Source organism: Dromiciops gliroides, chromosome 3, assembly GCF_019393635.1.
Source record: "Dromiciops gliroides isolate mDroGli1 chromosome 3, mDroGli1.pri, whole genome shotgun sequence".
Taxonomy (NCBI): Eukaryota; Metazoa; Chordata; class Mammalia; order Microbiotheria; family Microbiotheriidae; genus Dromiciops; species Dromiciops gliroides.
This window is the reverse complement of record NC_057863.1, coordinates 204815676-204822483: the sequence shown is the minus strand read 5'-3', so window position 1 is coordinate 204822483 and position 6808 is coordinate 204815676. Positions and strand designations below refer to the sequence as shown.

The following is a 6808-nucleotide window of genomic DNA, read 5'->3' as shown; positions in this document are numbered from 1 at the left end:
ACTGCTGAAGCCAATGCACCCCTTTTTTTTGGTTTTGTTTTGTGTGGGGTTTTTTTGTTGGTTTTTTGGTTTTTTTGGTGAGGCAATTGTGGTTAAGTGACTTGCCCAGGGTCACACAAAGGTCTTAGACCGGATTTGAACTCAGGTCCTCATGAATCCAGGGCTGGTACTCTATCCACTGCACCACCTAGCTGCCCTGAGGACCCATTTTTAGAATGATACTTTAAAATGCATAAAATACATAGGATTAAAAGGAAACCAATTATATTGAAACTCAGTTATCAAACTATTAGAAAGAAATGTGGAAAACAGGTTAAGAACTCCTGCTCTACAGTGAAATACATCTTACTCCCCTTCCTGTACTCTGAAATCCAACAAAAAAAATCTTGCTTGTTTTTGGTATATAAAAATGATTTTTCTATACTCAGGCCTTTTCATATCCCTGCAATGAACTTCCTCCTTTGCTTGAGAAAAGGGAACTCACTCTCATTACTGATCAGGCTGCCCAAGGCCTAAATGTAGTCTAGACCATATGCCTGAGTCCATGGGAGAGAAACCCCCTACTAGAGAATGGATTAGCTTCAGTGCCCCAAATCCCTGGAACCAGCATTAGTTATTATTGTTAGACTTCTTTGACCATTTTCTAGCTAAGATGGATAAATGTAAAAGCTATTTTTTCTTTTAAGAAAGGCAGACTGTCCCATATAGTTGGCTCCCCAAAGAGATGAATGAATAGTCATAAGATGTCTTATGATTCAAAAGTGTATCCTGTGACATTACCATTCTGAAATGAAAGTTTACAAACCCCCATTGGTGTTTATCTTAATAACAATCAGGGGGGAAAACTGAATTAGCTTTTAGGAAAGGCATTTCCCCCCTTCCTTGCTTTCCCCTCTCCAGTCTCATGCATGGCGAGAACACATGTGACCAAAGCAACTCACAACTTTGTAACTACAGTCCCTCAATGTCCTTTTTCACTTCATAGATATCAGCTAGATGAATTGTTTAGCTAAGCTTGCTTCTCATTTTTGCCATTCATGGTATATGTGGATTTATGTTACTGGATCAATCTGTTGGACCCTTGGCATTGCTCTTCAATGGGCAGCTGGAGTCTCTCCTCTCTATAACTTCTAGCTTTAGCCTCAACTAATGGTTCTGAGATGAAGAGGTAAAAAGAAATCATTTTATGTATGTATGTAAAATACCTTTAGCTAAGGAATGAAGCTGGGAGGGAGAAGACAGAGATTGTGTTACAGAATAGTGGACAGTGAATTATGCACAAAGGTATAAAATACCTTATTTAGCTTTTTATCTCCTTCAGCTTCCCAATGCTTTCCATCCCTGTGCCTTTGAAGTAGGGGTTCCATCTTCTCCAGGAGACCTATCCTGTTTTCCTTAGCTACTAGGGCTATTACTTTCCATCTACTCTTGATTTATAATGTACGTACTGAATTATGCATAGGTTTTTCTCCCCTCTAAAATGTGAGTTCATTGAGGTCATCTTCTCTTTTATTTGTTTGCTTTTTTTTCTATCACCAGGGCTTAACACAGTACCTGACAAATGATTATTGATTGACAGATTGATAGAGCTGAAAAGGACTCTCTACTTCACCTAGGTTGCCCAGTGGATAAAGCACCGGCCCTAGATTCAAGAGTACCTGAGTTCAAATCCAGCCTCAGACACTTGACACTTACTAGCTGTGTGACCCTGGGTAAGTCACTTAACCCTCATTGCCCCATGAATAAAAAAAGAAAAAAGATCCTCCTTTTATCCTCACCAATACTTCTTCATTTTCTATTACTGCCTGGTGGTGATGGAGTTGATAATCATTGAATGTACCCCATCTGCCAAGGGTAATTACAAAGTTGGCAAGAGATCAAGACCTTACTTAAAAGAATCCTTTCAATGGTCACACTTAGGCAAAACAGGCTATGGTAGAGTGCTAAGAGGGAAATTAGGGGTGCAGTAGGTAGAGTACCATGCCTGGAGTCAGGAAGATCTCAGTTTAAATCCAGCCTCAGACACTTACTGTGTGAGCCTGATCAAGTCACTCAACCCCATCTGCCTCAGTTTCCTCAACTGTAGAATGAGCTAGAGAATAGAAATGGCAAACCACTCCAGTATCTTTGCCAAAAAAACTGAAATGGGTCATGAAGAGTCAGAGATTATTGAAATCACTGACTGAACAACAGTGTTAAAAAGATTTCTGTTGCATGGAGAAGAGCAGGGAAGGATGAGAAGGGACTTTTGATCAATCAACATTTATTAAACTTAATAAACATATGGACCGGGTGCTAGGGATACAAATATAATCAATGAAATAATCCCTACTTGAAAGGAATAATATTAAGGAGGATTTCACTTTAGAGAGGGCAGAAATAATATTCAATTTCCCCTAAAGAAAAGAAGGAAGAAGGAAAGGGTGGATTTTGCTATGCAGAGAAAAAGGTAGGAGACTGGAGCTGGAGACACTTAAAAGTGGGGAGAAAGGAAGGCACTCCTTCCCTGCCTCACTCAGTAGTGGTTTGGGGGTCTGTGAAATCCAATGTGTAGGGGGTTGGAGGTTTCTGGATCAGGTTTGAGGGGGAAGAATCCAGATTGGGAGGAAGCCAGGGTTTCAGAAGAGCCAGGCTGTGTCAGGCAGGAAGCTGGAGTCCAAGGGTCTCATACTGGGAGGAATTTTGGCTATGGTTTTACATGTAGATTGGTGAGATTTCTTTCCTGATGAGGCCAGAGAAGCAACAGCAGTGTCAAAATCAAGAAGAGGAAACTGGTCTTCTAACTGAAGATGCCTGGGGCAGAGCCAAAAGCATAGTATTTAGCCACAGCTTTATTGGGGTTTCCCTGGGCTGGGTCAAACCACATCTGGATATGTTTGCCACTGCCCCAGCCAAAAGAGCTTGCTCTGTAATAATGACTCGAAATATTCTCACATACGGAGGCTGGTGTTGGAAAGTAAAAGGCGAAAGGGTGGCAGGCAGTCTTAACTCTGTGCTTGTTAATCCCTGAAGTACAATTCCAACCTTTATGCCAGTTCTCTTTGCAGGTATAGGAGGTTTGGCAGTCCTCCCACCACTGGTTACAATCCTCCTTGCACAGGGGAACATTCAGGACCCATTCCTTCCTCCAACTTGAGAACACCGGCTGGATCCAGAGTCCTAGGTTGAGGGAGCACTCATAGAGACATGTGTCCTGGATAAAGTGGCATTTGCAGGCTGGGGTCATCATCCCGCAGTGGTTATAGTTGAAGCAGTACAGGTAGGAGATGTCTTCATTGGCAGCAATGCTGGTGTTTGCTGTGAAGCAAGCTCTTTTCTTCCATGGGCTACACTGGTTATGAAGGTTATCTTCTTGGCCAGGCTGGAACTTGTGGTACTAAGCATCCATGCAGACATTGAGCAGATCATTACCTTTCCAAAGCCCTTCAGCCATGGCCATGAGGCCCAGGAACAGTAACCCCCATCCTAGTTAAGTCATGGTCTGAGGACCTGGCTGCAGTAGCTTCTCAGAGACTCTAAAGAAATCTGGAGGCAAGGTTGTTTCTTTATATGAAGTCAATCACAATCCCAGCAGATTTCCGATTCTCTCTTGAAAGCTTGTCTTCACCCTGTTAAAGGTATTATGATCTTTACCCTAATATTTATTACTAGAGCAGCCACTAGCATACCTGGACTTTATCTTCTGTGGATGATTATAATAGTTGATAGTGAAATATAGCTTATGATCTCATAAACTATTGGGCTTATTCATGAAAAAAAAGAATATACCTTAACTCCATAGAACTATGCTTGCTCTGTGTAGAAATTACAGTAAAATATAAGATATCAAACTTTGTTTTCTAGCCTTCAAACAGTGAGAGACAATGAGACATGGAGGATAGAGGGCTAGTATCAGGAAGAGCTGGGTCTAAGTCCTTCCTCTGGTATATTGGTTTAAGCCCTCAGCACCATGGTAAATTCTCTAAAACATTAAGTTTCAGAGGAGTTATTCAGTGACTGATTAACATCAAGGCAGAGATTTATATAGTAGAGAGTTTGCACAGCAATGAAATTACATCTATTTTTAAAATGAACAAAGATTTATATGTGGCTATCCTTGCAAAAAGTTATATCTAGTTCCCTGGCTCTAACATTATCAAGGTGTCTATGTTGATAATTCATGTTAGGAGACTGAAAAAAGCAAATAAGAGATAGCAAAACTTTAATTTTCAGTATTATAACCTTCCATTTGCTGCTTCTTTTGCTATAGTTTTGAAATTAATTTGAATGACTATGGTTAAGTATATAAGATGACAAAATGTGCTTTTGAAATGATGTTCTGCAAGTTTTCTATTAACCTTTCTATATCAGTTTTAAGATGGAAATGAAAACAGAATTTCTTGCTTTTTGTTGAAGGCTGTTTCTTTTCTTCTCAAAAAATATAACTGCAATAGACTCTCCATAGGCATACATATGTAACCTTTGCTATATTAAGTCAGGAAAAGTGGCTCAGCAACAATGAACTTGGCATGTTCATCATAAAACAATTCTTTAAACCTATGAAGAGGAGAAGGAGGAAGAAAAGAAGGTAAAGGGAAAAGAGAAGAAAAATAAATATTATGTTGGGGAATTACCAAGATCCAACATTACATTACTGTTCTAAGTGCCTATATTAAGTCTATGCAAGTCAACCAAGTGAAGCACCTAATTTTTATTGTATATTTAATTTCTATGAACTTGTCCTTCGTTACCTATGAAGTTAACCAGAAGCAGACCTACTGAAAAGACTTATGTTCCAGGTGCTGAAAGAACTTGAGAGATAAATAGGCAAGTGTCATTAAGAAGGTTGGAATAAATTCTTACCTACTTATCTTAATTTAATTCAAATCAATACAGTTCACTTCAGACATATAAATTCGATTTAAGTGCTTACTATATGCAAAGTATTCTATGAGCTGTGGGGATAGGAAGGCAGAAATAGAATAGTCCTTCTAAGAGTAACATTCTAAGAGTAGGGTAGAGGGAGGGATATGGCATTTACATAGATAAGTATATTGCAAGGGATGCAGGCAAATGAACAATCTAAGAAGTAGAAGAACACCCTCATCAGGGGTAATGGTAGAGGAAGAAATTACAGGAATGTATAGATGGTGGCATATGAGCTGAACTTTGAAAGAAGGCAAAGATTTAGACAGCCAGAAATGAGGGAGTACATTCTAATTATAGAGTGAATGTATAGGGTTGGGAGATTGTCTCTCAAGTTCAGGTAATGACTAATTGTCTATATAACTAACATTTTTTTTTATCTGAACTCTAGCTCTGCATCTCTAACTGCCATTAAAAAATCCATACTTGAGCAAAAACTAGGTACAGACCAATATCCCACACTGTATGCCAAGATAAGGTCAAAATGGGTGCATGATTTACACATAAAGGATGTAAGCAAATTAGGAGAGCCTATAATTTTACTGGCAGATCTATTGATAAGGAAAGAATTTAGGACAAAACAAGAGATAGAAAGTATTCCAAAATGTAAAATAGACTATTTTGATTATATCAATTTCCAAAGGTTTTGCACAAATAAAACCAATGAAACCAAAATTACAAGGAAAGCAGAAAACTGGGACGGGGGCGGATTTTGTCACAAGTATCTCTGATAAAGGCCTCATTTCTCAAATATATAGAGAACTGAATCAAATTTATAAGAATGCAAGTCATAAATGGTTAAAGGATATGAACAGACAGATTTCAGATAAAGAAAACAAAGCTAATTATAGTCATATTAAATAAATACTCAATCACTATAGATTAGAGAAATGCAAATTAAAACAACTCTGAGGTATGAGCTCACCCCTATCAGATTGACTAATATGACAAAAAAGGTAAATGATAAATGTTGGAGGGGATGTGGGAAAATTGGAACACTAATGCACTGTTGGCAGAGTTATAAACCAATTCAACCATTTTAGAGAGCAATTTGGGACTATACCCCAAAGGCTATAAAACTGCAAACTCTTTGACCCAGAGATACCACTGTCTATATCCCAAAGAGATTTGTTAAAGAAAAAAGAACCTACATATAACAAAAATATTTATAGCAACTCTTTTAGTTATACCTAAAAACTGGAAATTGAGGGGATGCCTATTAATTAGGGAATGGCTGCACAAGTTGTATTATATTAATTTAATGGAATATCATTGTACTATAAGAATTAACAAGCAGAATGATTTAAGAAAAATCTGGAAAGACTTACATGAACTAATACAAAATGGAGTGAACAGAAGTAGGAGAATGTTGTACACAGTAACAGCAATGGTATATAATGGTATCAGCAATACAATGATCCAAGACAATCGCAAAAGACTCATAATGAAACATGATATTCAGAGGAAGAACTGATATTATATGAATATAGAGTGAATCATATAACTCCCTCTCTCTATTTTTCTTTCTTTTCCTTTCTTTCTCATTCCAGTCTTATACAAAATGACTAATATGGAAATGTTTTACATGATTGCACATATATAATTTATACCAGATTGCTTACCATCTCTTGGAGGGGAGAAGCATGAGAGGGAGGGATAGAATTTGGAACTCAAAACTTTAAAAAGTGAAAAAAAGTTTTCCCTTTAACATATAATTGGAGAAAAAAATATTTTTAAAATCTACGCTTAAATATGCTATTGACATCTCAAACTTAATGAGTGTGACTAGAATCCAAAGCAATACAATACAACAAATATGTATTAAGAATCAGTTATGTGAAAAACACTCTGCTAGGGGATGAAAATAGGGATAGAAACTATATAGGGAACTTCAGGGTGAGAA

General features: G+C 37.7%; 1 pseudogene; it reads right to left on the bottom strand.

The window, feature by feature from the left end:
* Positions 1–2686: 2686 nt before the first annotated feature.
* On the bottom strand, positions 2687–3481 carry LOC122747348 (annotated as a pseudogene).
* Between the last annotated feature and the right edge of the window lie 3327 nt (positions 3482–6808).